Source organism: Anomaloglossus baeobatrachus, chromosome 1 (genome assembly GCF_048569485.1).
Source record: "Anomaloglossus baeobatrachus isolate aAnoBae1 chromosome 1, aAnoBae1.hap1, whole genome shotgun sequence".
In the NCBI taxonomy this organism is placed as follows: domain Eukaryota; kingdom Metazoa; phylum Chordata; class Amphibia; order Anura; family Aromobatidae; genus Anomaloglossus; species Anomaloglossus baeobatrachus.
Window position 1 is genome coordinate 182744962 of NC_134353.1, and position 13671 is coordinate 182758632.

Consider the following 13671-nt stretch of genomic DNA (forward strand, 5'->3'; position numbering starts at 1 on the left):
AGATGAGACAAAAGTAGAGCTTTTCGGGAAAAGTCATCAACATAGAGTTTACAGGAAAAAAAAGAGGCATTCAAAGAAAAGAACACGGTCCCTACAGTCAAACATGGCGGAGGTTCCCTGATGTTTTGGGGTTGCTTTGTGGCCTCTGGCACTGGACTGCTTGACCGTGTGCATGGCATTATGAAGTCTGAAGACTACCAACAAATTTTGCAACATAAGGTAGGGCCCAGTGTAAGAAAGCTGGGTCTTCCTCAGAGGTCATGGGTCTTCCAGCAGGACAATGACCAAAACACACTTCAAAAAGCACTAGAAAATGGTTTGAGAGAAAGCACTGGTGACTACTAAAGTAACCAGCAATAAGTCTAGACCTGAATCCCATAGAACACCTGTGGAGAGATCTCAAAATGGCAGTTTGGAGAAGGCACACTTCAAATCTCAGGGACCTGGAGCAGTTTGCCAAAGAAGAATGGTGTAAAATTCCAGCATAGCATTGTAAGAAACTCATTCATGGTTACCGGAATTGGTTGTTCACAGTTATTTTGGCTAAAGGTTGTTTAACGAAGTATTAGGCTAAGGGTGCCAATACTTTTGTCTGGCCCATTTTTGGAGTTTTGTGTGAAATGATCAATGATTTGATTTTTGTTTCATTCTCTTTTGTGCTTTTTCATTGCAAGCAAAATAAAATGAAGATAATAATACCAAAGAATTTGTGATTGCAATCATTTTCAAGAAGAAACTGAGTATTATCTGACAGAATTGCAGGGGTGCCAATACTTTTGGCCAGCACTGTAAGCCTAATAATCCACACCAAAAAGTATCTTTCCCAAAAGTTCTTCTAGGTCAATAACAATATTAGGATATGGTATTCCAGTTAATATAAGCACCCTTTTTAATTGCTTAAATTCAACAAAACAAATCTTTTAAGGATCAGTGCTCCATTTTCAAAGAATAATGGTGAGTTTATGTCCGATTCATGTATGGTAATCTTTTGGAACCCAGAAACGTGAAATATAATTTAAAATTCTTTATTACAAAGCATGTTGCAAATTATTCTTTTGTGTGACAATATAGCCAAACTGTACTACCCAGTGACTCATGTAATTGTCATTGGGACACAATGAAAAAATTAATCATACATAAATGTGCTCCTTTCAGATAACTAGCACAATTGACAGCAGAAAATGAAACTGATATCTGCAAAAAAACACATTTCGTTATTAATCTTTTCACACATTGAAATATTACTTAAATATTAAAATTTAATCCATTAGGAAAAGTTTTGTATTGCAAGTAGTCATATGTTGTGAAGGATTGTTCATTTCATCCAGATAACAAAGTAAAACATAATTGAAGTATTTTCGAATAAATCTAAGTCCTCAGGAGATGTTATTGTTTATGAGAGAAATGCATTAAATAAAAATAAATCGAGATGCATAATGAAATGCAGAGGCGCTCCTAACCAAAATTATGAAGCTGATGTACAAAGGCATTAGATCAACAGACTTTAGGGAAATGTGTGACAAGCCATTTCCCTTCATATGAATAAACCTAAGTGATTTGCTCTTTTCTAAATGCCTCATGTGCACTTTGCAGAATATCTTTACCTCAAGTGTAAATGAAAGTGGACGTAACATCCAGCTACTTCCAGATTCTTCATTTTCTATAGAGTCGTTCTTAGAAGTGTGCGACATGTGTGGTCACATAGGGCACCATATTTTTTTAGGGTAGCACCGGCTTAAAAGTGTGTGACATGTGTGGTCACATAGAGCACCTTATTTCTATGGGGTAGCACTGCTTAGAAGTGTGTGACATGTGTGGTCACATAGGGCACCATATTTTTTTAGAATAGCACCGGCTTAAAAGTGTGCAACATGTGTGGTCACATAGGACACCTTATTTCTAAGCGGTAGCACTGGCTTAGAAGTGTGTGACATGTATGGTCACATAGAGCACCTTATTTCTATGGGGTAGCACTGGCTTAGAAGTGTGCGATATGTGTGGTCACATAGGGCACCATATTTCTATAGGGTAGCATTGGCTTAGAAGTGTGTGACATGTGTGGTCACATAGGGCACCATATTTCTATAGGGTAGCATTGGCTTAGAAGTGTGTGACATGTGTGGTCACATAGGGCACCATATTTCTTTAGGGTAGCACTGGCTTAGAAGTGTGCGATATGTGTGGTCACATGGGGCACCTCATTTCTTTGCAGTAGCACTGGCTTAGAAGTGTGCGACATGTGTGGTCACATAGGGCAACATATTTCTTTAGGGTAGCACTGGCTTAGAAGTGTGCGATATGTGTGGTCACATGGGGCACCTCATTTCAATGCGGTAGCACTGGCTTACAAGTGTGTGACATGTGTGGTCACATAGAGCAGCATATTTCTATGGGGTAGCAATGCTTAGAAGTGTGCGACATGTGTGGTCATATAGACCACATTATTTACATGGGGTAGCACTGGCCTGATGACCTTACCACCTGAATCTGGCACCGCTGATATAAAATTTGGTACCGATTTCTATGTAATGGCAGGAGTACCAAATCAAACTACTTCCCTAGTTTGCTTATCAAAAGGGGGTAATATTTGGGCAACCTACGACAGTTACTTGAACAGGGCATAGAGTGCTTATTGTTACAGTATATGATTTATATCTATTATTTGGGCACAATGTGGTTGACAATAAGAAAAGGTGTAAACAGAAGATACTGCATAGAGCATAATCAAATAGGAAGACCATTTTGACCTTAGAGGGGTTTTCTCACTAGTCAATAGTGGTGTAGACTAGAGCTGAGCGGATCTGTGAAAGTTTGAGTTCTGTGGGTTTAACTGGACTTTAGAAAAAGTCCTGTTCTGGACCCAAATCTCATTGGAAGTCACTGATTGGGCAGTTCGGATCTCCGACCACTTGCAGCCAGCCATAAACAGATCACCTCCGGGAGTGTGGGTTTTTTTAAAAAAATTTTGTACACACTACATCCAATAACATTGTTGTTACCCCCAGTGCGAGTCATTCAAACACTGCAAGCGGCACACACTGGGCTGAGTACCGCCGAGTGTACCCGAGCACAGTGATGCTTGCACAAGTGGTTTGCATGTCTGAAGGACTCAAACTACAAATTTAGTCATTGTTTATTTTGTAAAGTCTATGTTCGGTAAACCACAATCCATACCAGTATCACTTATTCAGGAAAACAGATACTGTAAAATTTACATAAGAATATGCCAGCCAAAGTGAGTGGGATTTATTAGTCAAGACATCTTGAACCTCCCTCTAACAGCAGTATTTCATGAAAGATTCAATAACTTCTGTATACTCACTTTAATTTCAGTTATATGATCCAGGCGGTGGATTGCGTTGTGGGGGGGCTATGTGGTTACCATGGCAACCAGGGATTCCCTGTAGCTCCCAACTTTGTATTCCTATGAAGTCCAGTCTGTAGATGGACTTCAAAGGAGCTCAGAAAATTGACAGTCTACAGCAATGCTAAAGTATTGCAGCATATTGTACAAAGGATTGCAGGATACAGTCCTCTTGCTAAGAAAATAATTTCATAAATATTTAAAATTAAAAAATAATACTAATCATTTTAAGTCAAGTGTTTTCACAAAAAAACACTGGCGTTGCTGCATCTAGATATGTCCGAAGTATTAAAATTATACATTTTGTATTTATGCTGTAAACACTATAGGGTGGGAAAAAATTGCCATTTTTCAATCAGCTCCCCAAAAAGTGTAATAAAAAACAATAAAAAAGTTATATGTACCCTAAAATGGTACCAGTAAAATAAATAGAAAGTTAATCAATGTAACAAAGAATTATTCTTCACTAACATTGCACATTGAAGTATTACATGGAATCCGAATGCAGCTCGATATGATCCATAATGTGTCTATGCTGTCTGAAGTTAATATGTTAATGACAAGTCTAAAAAATGTTACAAGGTGGTTACTTGGAATACAGCTCAGATATGATCTTAAGACTGACTTCAAAAAACATAAAATATTTAAGTCATAGGAATTCCATGAAATGTAGATTAGCTAAAACTGTAAGATAAAGCAACAGGCAGGTCTTTGATTTTACTCATCATCTTGATTTTTTACAGTAAAACATTTGTAACATTCAAAGCACCAAACTTTAACAATCTGTATGATAAGGTTTACAATTTAAGAGTTGCTGCTCGAATGCAGAGAAAGGGTCCTTCTTTCTTACAAGATCTTGTCTATGCTTCTCCAGTTACCGATTTTGAATATGAAGGACTGGAGAAAACGGGTTTATTGCCGCGCTAAAAACCACGAGCATGTATAAGTCAAAATATTCTCTTTATTTAGATCATTCCTACGCGTTTCTGAGGCTCATCTGCCTCCTTCCTCAGGGAAAAAGAATCTTCCTCAGGGAAAAAGAAGATTCTTTTTCCCTGAGGAAGGAGGCAGATGAGCCTCAGAAACGCGTAGGAATGATCTAAATAAAGAGAATATTTTGACTTATACATGCTCGTGGTTTTTAGCGCGGCAATAAACCCGTTTTCTCCAGTCCTTCATATTCAAAATCTGCTCTATAACGGGGCCGCTGCAGAACCACCCAAGCACTCATCCATGCTAATAAAGGGGTTGTGACTGTCACAACCCGGCCAGGTGAGTGCACTGTTTTTATCCTCTTTCACTCTGTAAACCGGGTAAAACCCTATTGCGCCTTTCTTGTCTCCCCCACTACAGCACTCTCCAGTTACCAGAAGTTTGTTTAATATGCTTCTGGGATGCAGTTGAGCTCCAATGTAAAAATATGGAACTGGTTGCTCTACCTATTATTAGCCATTTTTGCTACTTATGACTTTGTATTTCCCTAGATAACCAGGAAAAAACAACAGGGATAAAAAAAAGGTTTAAAAAATTAGGGTAGCAAGCATCTAAACAGTGGATTAGACCGTGTAAGCGCGCTCAATTTCATATTTAGTCCAATTTTTGTATAACATAAAATTTGACTTCCTTTACTTCATGAAATTTCCTGGCAAACATTAAAGTAATTGTAGGAATGTTATCATGAAATCTTTTTATACAGTTATATATAGAATGTTTTTATTTTATAATGCAGCTGTAATCATATTCTCATTCTCAGGAGCCACATTTACAAAGGATGGATCTTTAGTTTCAGTAACATGGCAATTTACTACCTTGTAATGATTTAAAGTACTTGCAATGAAACCTGGTAATATATGCAAATTAAGCTTTTTATGTATTTGATGTGATCCAGAATTATTTTTATCCACCTATTTTCTACTATGAAGCAAGCAGTGCATACATTACTCTAAATGATCTAGATTGCAGTAAGTATGTTCTATATTCTATGAGCAAAAGACAAGAAATCACATAATGGTAATGGTACCCTTTAGAATACAAAAATGTTGTGGCTTGCAGGCAATATTTTTTTTTATTAAATTGATACTTCAAGAGTTTGTCAAAAATAGCCGCCGTCACGAATTTCAAGTTGCAACCCAAGCCTGCATTAGGTTAGGTTCTATGAAATAACACTGGTCACTACTAATGTCCAATGTTTTTGAGAAATACTAGAGCAAGTTGACTATGGAGCAGCATCATGAAGAAATATAATAACTGATCTTCTCACTCAGCCTGTCAGGTTTGGACTTTGAGCAGGGATGAAGCGGGAGAGAAAAACTCTCCTCCACTGACTGAGCTAAATGGGCTTTTTTCACCTACTTCAATCCTTCGCTCTGCTCAGGAGTAAAGCCATTTGGCTCAGTTAGACTGACAGGTTTACATTTTATGGTAATTGTAAAAATTTCAAACCGGCTCAATTTTCTACCACAGACTTTGATGGTAGTTGCATGCATATGTACTGTATAAGCAATCATAATGCCTGCAGTTTAAGTCTAGCTACTGTCTTCTGGACAAGACAGACATTCTTAGGATAGTTTAGGCTTAGAATCTGTGAATATTTAATGGGATTGATTCTGACACTGACTGCTAGTTTAAAATTGTATCAAAGCATTAATAATACCACTGCTTGACCATCAGATGAATAGTCAGATAAGTCTTACTTTGCATGCAGTCCCCTAATTTTGACTAATATGACAATGGCATGAACTCTATATTGACCAAATTCTATAATTTACTTCTTTTTCTGATTAATGATTCAAAATATCCCCCTATAGGGAAGAAAAGACATGGTGTGGCAGTTTTTCTGAGCATAGTAAACCTTTAAACTTATATTGGCAATATATGTAATACTTGCACTCACCTATAGTGAGCACATAAGGCTTATGTAAAATATATCCTTATTGCTGCTGTTCTGGTCTGCTGCCTGATCAATGTGCTGCGAATAAACCCCTCCATCAAAGATACCACAGATGGAGTCTAAAAAGATGCAATAGATCGCATGTAGCACTTCCAATATACCCAGCCTTAACCCCTTAACGACCCATGACGTACTGGGTACGTCATGGATCGTGTTCTGTTAAGCCCCGCCCCCTGCCGCGGGCAGGCGGTGGCGTTCCGCGCACATATCAGCTGTTTTCAACAGCTGACATGTGTGCCTGCTAGCCGAGGGTGGAATTGCTTCCACCCGCGGCCATTAACCCCTTACATATCGCTGCCAAAATATGGCAGCGATATGTATATGCGCGCCGCCATGACAGTCACTTACCCCACCCCCACCGGAAGTCACGTGACATGCTCACGTGACTTTCGGTGGTTGCCATGGTAGCACAGGGTCATGTGATGACGCCTGTAGCTAACATTGTTCACTTCCTCTCAATGCCGGAATACAACCGGCATTGAAAGTAAAGCACCAAATCTGCAGTTCTCAGCTGTGTAGCTGATCGCAATAGCCCCCTAGGGGGACTAGTAAAATAAAAAAAAAAAGTAAATAAAAAAAGTTTTAAAAAATTAAAAAAAATTAAAAAAAACTAAAAGTTCAAATCACCTCCCTTTCACCCCATTGAAAATTAAAGGGTTAAAAAAATAAAAAATATACACGTATTTGGTATCGCCGCGTTCAGAAATGCCCGATCTATCAAAATATAAAATCAATCAATCTGATCAGTAAATGGCGTAGCGAAAAAAAAATTCCAAACGCCATAATTACGTTTTTTGGTCGCCACAAATTTTGCGCAAAATGCAATAACAGGCGATCAAAACGTAGCATCTGCGCAAAAATGGTACTGTTAAAAATGTCAGGTCGAGATGCAAAAAATAAGCCATCGCTGAACCATAGATCCCAAAAAATGAGAACACTGCGGGTTTTGGAGAATGGCACAAAATGTGCGCCACTTTTTTTGGACAAGCTTGTGAATTTTTTTTAACCACTTAGACACAAGTAAACCTATACATGGTGTCTACAAACTCGCACTGACCTGAGGCATCACATAGATACATCAGTTTTACGATATAGTGAACACAGTGAATAAAATATCCCAAAAACTATTGTACGATCACACTTTTTTTGCAATTTTTCCGCACTTGGAATTTTTTTGCCGTTTTCCAGTACAATATATGGTAAAACTTTTGGTTTAATTTAAAAGTACAACTTCTCCCGCAAAAAACAAGCCCTTACATGGCAAGATTGATGGAAAAATAAAAAAGTTACGGCTCTCGGAAGAAGGGGAGCAAAAAACAAAAACGCAAAAACGGAAAGTGCCCGGGGACTGAAGATGTTAATAACGGTGGTCTTGGTAGATTATTTTAATAAAAAATACATACAGTATGTGTGTATATAGTAAAGCAATGCGTTTCAGCTCTGAACCTGAAGAAGGCACTATGAATATAGCCGAAACGCGTTGTTTTATTATACACACAAATATGTATTTTTTTTTTAAATAATTTACCAAGACCAACCTTATCAAGGCTGGATATATTGGAAGTGCCGCATGCGATCTATTGCATCTTTGTTTTCTTTTTCTGATTTCATTTTACAAACTTTAAAGTGCTGCTTTTCTGCTAAACAAAGGTTTATTTTATTTATTTAACGCCTTCACGAAATTCAACTTACCTGTATGTCCAAGGCCATGTCTGTCCTTAATGCATGCTTGTGCTGCAAGCCCGTCTTTTTCCCTTCACTTGTTGACTGATTGTAAAGGAGGGATTGCAATACAGTCTGAAAGACACGTAGAGGATGGCCTCAGAATACATTTTTGGACAATTTTTAGCATATTGTGACTCCTACACTGGTAAAGCAAGGCACTTGGTAAGCACTAATTGCAAGGCATAGCAAAAATTTAAAGGAGAGATTCAATACACAATGGAAGACACATAGAAAAGGCCTCAGAATTTATTTATTTTTTCACATTATTAAGACGGATTCCTAGACTAGTAAAGCCTATGTGCTATATGCAAGGATTGCCAAAAATTAGAAGGATGAATATTATCTGGACCTTTTTTGCGCTGCCCTATTGGTATAAGGAAGATGAGTCCATGATCATGAGAGATATTATCAGCTGTAGTTTATTTCTACGCATTTCAAAGGCTACACCAACTTCTTCATCAGGAAAAGGCCACAGTGAAACCTTCTTTTCACCAACACATTTTAATATGCTAATATATATTTTTAGATATGCTTTTAATTGATCTAAACTGTTCCAATGCATTAATTCAAACAATGTTCTAAATCAGTCGTGGCAGAAGCCATTTGTGTGCAATTTTAATACTAAGCAATCACCCTCTCCATGGATTGGCCATGTGTGAGTGTTTGCTCCATTAGTGTTTTGCACCTGTTGCCTCCATCTTTATTAAGGGTTTTTTCTGTATCCTGTGAATGCATTTGATTCTGTGGTCTGGGCAGGTACATACTGCAGCAAAAAGTGAACAAGTCCTGCACCGCCTGCCCTCAGATTACCTCCAGGTCCAGTGGCTCACGTGCTGATGATTGCCATATAGCGCTGGTTGCAGGCGCAGCGTGCTGGTCGGTAGTGAGCAGCTAGGAGATCCAACAACAGGGAGATGAATAATCGACGTGGACCCGTAGAAGTCTGACTTACAGACGAAACGGCCGTCGTCCTTTGGAGGGACTCGCATCCAAGCCACCCCCCGCAATTTTATCTGCACCGATGAAAAGAACGTTTGAATAAAAAAGAATTTGTTTGGCATAGCAGCTGTTTGCGGTCGATTATTCATCTCCCTGTTGTTGGGCAGGTACATACTGTTGCCATTTCAGCAACACGGCCACTTTCCTGTCCCATATTGCACACCTTGCCCAAATTAAATTAGGTATGTGACTCGCCCACCCCAGGGCCTTGGGTGACTCAGTGTCGGGCCGGACTAGTCCGGGGAAGTCAGCGGTGGCGGGGCCCAACTCCATGACCCAGGTGGAGTCAATTAAAATGGCGGTATTGGGGAGATGATGATAAAGTTTATATATGACTAGAAGGTGGCCCGATATTAACGCATCGGGTATTCTAGAATTTATTGTGTAGTTAATGTATGTTTTTTGTTATATATATAGATGTTGTTGTGTGTAGTTGCCTTTGTTTGTGTAGGGCGCTGTAAATGTTCTGGGTGTTGTCTGGGTGGGGGCGTGTGTGAGAGCGGTGTTGTTTGTGTGTTTCGTTGTGTGTGTTGCGTTGTTTGTGGAGCGCTGTGTGTCTGCAGTGTTGTCTGTGTGTGGTGCTCTGTGTGTTGCGCAGTTTATGTGCGTGTGGGTGTGTGTCTGTGTTTTAGGGGGAGGTATGTTTTGTGCAATGTGTGTGTGTTGCGCGGTATGTGCGTATATTTGTGTGCCGCGGTGTTTGTGTGTTGTGTGTGTGCGGCGTTGTCTGTGTGTGTGGGTGTCTGTGTAAGGGGGTGTTTGTGGTTCCCAGTGTGTGTGGTGTGTTGTGCGGTGCGTGTGTGGTGGTGTGTGTGTGTTTTGGGGGGAGGTGTGCACCCCCCATCGTGCTCCATCCCCCATGCTGCAAACCCCCATTGTGCTCCATCCCCCATGCTGCGCACCCCCATTGTGTTTCATCCCCCCATTCTGGGCACCCCCCATCGTGCTCCATCCCCCCATGCTGTGCACCCCCCATCGTGTTTCAACCTCCCATTCTGGGCACCCCCCATCGTCCTCCATCCCCCATGCTGCACCCCCCATCGTGCTCCATCCTCCATGCTGCGAACCTCCCATCGTGTTTCATCCCCCCATTCTGGGCACAACCCATCATGGTCCACCCCCCATGCTGCACCCCCCATCGTGCTGCATCCCCCATGCTTCACCCCCCATCGTGCTCCATCCCCCATGCTGCAAACCCCTCAGAGAGGAGTATAATAGGAGGAGTATAATGGGAGGAGTTGTCCTGGGGGGAGGTGTACAGGTACCCAATGTGTGCGGGGGGCGTGGCCTAGCGGCATAGTGGGGGGTGTGGCCTAGTGCCATAGTGTGAGGGGGCGTGGCCTAGTGCCATAGTGTGAGGGGGCGTGGCCTAGCGCCAGTGTGAGGGGCGTGGCCTAGTGTCATAGTGTGAGGGGCGTAGCCTAGTGCCATAGTGTGAGGGGCGTGGCCTAGCGGGATCGTGAGGGGGCGTGGCCTAGCTGCATAGTGTGAGGGGGCGTGGCCTAGCACCATAGTGTGAGGGGCATGGCCTAGCGGCATAGTGTGAGGGGCATGGCCTAGCGGCATAGTGTCAGGGGACGTGGCCTAGCTGCATAGTGTTAGGGGGCGTGGCCTCGCGGCAGTGTGAAGGGGCGTGGCCTAGCTGCATAGTGTGAGGGGGCATGGCCTAGCTGCATAGTGTGAGGGGACTTGGCCTAGCGGCATATTGTGAGGGGCGTGGCCTAGTGGCATAGTGTGAGGGGACGTGGCCTAGCGGCATAGTGAGGGGGCGTGGCCTAGCGGCATAGTGTGAGGGGGCGTGGCCTAGCAGCATAGTGAGGGGGCGTGGCCTAGCGGCATAGTGAGGGGCGTGGCCTAGTGCCATAGTGTGAGGGGGCGTGGCCAAGCTGCATAGTGTGAGGGGACGTGGCCTAGCGGCATATTGTGAGGGGCGTGGCCTAGTGGCATAGTGTGAGAGGGTGTGGCCTAGCGGCATAGTGTGAGGGGGCGTGGCCTAGCAGCATAGTGAGGGGGCGTGGCCTAGCGGCATAGTGAGGGGCGTGGCCTAGCGCCATAGTGTGAGGGGCATGGCCTAGCGGCATAGTGCTAGGGGGCGTGGCTTAGCGGCACAGTGTGAGGGGGCGTGGCCTAGTGACATAGTATGAGGGGGCGTGGCCTAGCGGCAACGCGTGAGGGCGTGGCCTAGCGGCACCGCGTGGGACGTGGCCTAGCGGCATAGTGCGGAGGCGTGGCCTAGCGGCATAGTGTGAGGGGGCATGGCCTAGCAACATAGTATGAGGGGGCCTGGCCTAGCGGCACCACGTGAGGGGCGTGGCCTAGCGGCACAGCATGAGGGGGCGTGGCCTGGCCAAACGGCCAATCCAAGCGGGGACGAGGCCAGGCCGAGCCCAGCGGCCAATCCGTGTGGGGGGCGGGGCCAGGCCGAGCCCAGTCGCCAATCCGACGGTTGTCACTGTAAGGACACAATTTTGGAGCAAGACAGACAGACAGACAGACAGAATAAGGCAATTATATATATAGATTCGTGACGCCACCTGTGGTAATTTGCAGCTATGGAGCCGCAGCTGCTGGAAGGGACCTCCGGGGCTGATGTTATGGCAGAGGTGGTTCTTGCTCTCCACAGGTAGAGCGGGTACCCCGGGGCAACCTTTGGTGCTTGGTAAAGTCTATGGTGTTTGTTAACGAGGTGCAGGATAGAGCAGACGACACAGGGCTTGCAGTTAAGACGTTTACTCACTGTTAGTCTCACAGTTGCGTGGACCGGTTACCCGCAGTATGTCAGGATCCGCTGTTATGGGCCTCCGCCGATCCCGGATAGGTCAAGGGTCAGTACCGGTGCACCCCTCTATGTGTCCTTTCTCTGGCTGTCTTCCAGCGCTCAACTGTATTGGATTGTCTTGCGCCTCCACCACAGGGCCTGTACAAAGGTGGTTGACCTCTTGCTCGCCTTTACCGGTGATCTGTGGTGGGTTGTGGCCCTGGGCGCTTGCAGCGATCTCCCAAGCCTTCGGTTTTACTTTAAGGAAATGTCTTTCTTCCCTCAGTCTAGGGACCGTCCCTGATTTTGCAGCCTGATCCCTCCACCCGATCTTTCTAGTGGAACAGCTCACGGGACAATTGCCCTTCCGTGACCCTGGAATCCCTTTTTTGGTGTCACCTGGGCCTAGCAAGACCCCAGGATCTCCACCAGGAACCTCCTTTACTCCTTTCCTTCTGGAACTGACTGACTTGTTCCTCTACTCACTCTCTCTGACTCCTCCCACACTCCCCCTGGCCAGGCCCCACCAACACCATTGGGACCAGTAGATGGGACTTACGGCCCCATGACCAGATCATCTATAGGGGTTACTGCCACTATCCCTGACCCGGTATATGCCTACCAATTGGTGTGTGCAGGTTTTATCTGTGAACCGGTAGTTGACCCCATTCTTACTCAGGATGGGATACCACACCCCTGGCTGAGGTGCAATATCTCTGTGGCGACGGAAGCCTCAGGGGTGCAACATATGTAGCTACAGTGGTTTAATAGGGAGTAGAATAGAATAGATTTATCCTCAAGGACTATTAAACAAATTTCCCCTGCCTATATGCCTTTAATTGAAAATTAATGCAATGTCTCTTCTCCAGTAACTCTCCATCCCTACACTAAATGCAGCTAAGAGTGGCATTAATAGGGAATAGAATAGAAAATATGTGTCCCTGAAAAGGACTTTTGGTTTTAGGGTGCAGCAGCAAAGACTGTATAGAAATATTCCCTGCATGTGTGCCTTTAATGCTAAACTAATACACTATCCCTTCTCTAGCAGCTCCCCATATCATTACTGAAGATTTAAGATTTAAATGAATATTATCATAAGAAACATTGGATTGAGTTTGCAAAGAAGTACAAAAAGTAGAAGAGTAGAACCTGTTGATTTGAAGCAATGAAATGAAAAAGTAAATAGGCTATGGGTGCAGATGGGCCTGAAAGAAACAGAGGCTAACAGAATGAGAAATTGATGGAACTGTAAAGTTTGGTGGAGGAAGCCTGATGATCTGGGGTTGTTTCAAAGGCATTGGACACTTGACCAGAATCAATGTGGTCTTTATGCTGAGCTCTTTATGAGTATCCTACAAGATGAGTAACTTTGTACACTTGAGTAATATGGGTATGAAAATGACGACATAATGTTCCAGCAGGAACACTACTGGAAGCATACGTCGAGAATTGCAAAGAAATGATTCATCAACAATAAGGTAGAGGTGCTGGATTGGCACCCATAATTTTCAGTCCTCAATCCAATTGAACACTTGTGGGAAGAGTTGAAGAAAAAGTTGTATAGATAACCACGGCCAGAATGCACCAACATTGGGAACGTGTAGATGAGACCTGGAATCAGATTTCAGTTGAGACATGCTTGAATCTGAGTGAGAACATGCCCAGATGAATTCAGGCAGTGTTGAAAGCAAAGGGTGGATTTACAAAATACTATCAAAGTAGCAAAAGTTAAAATTTAGAATTTTAGGAGCTAAACAGTAACAATGCAGTGACATGACAAGAATTTGCATAGTCAATTATATGCTAAATATTTGGAAGTCAATATATATATATATATATATATATATACATACAGTATATACACTGAACAGGAAT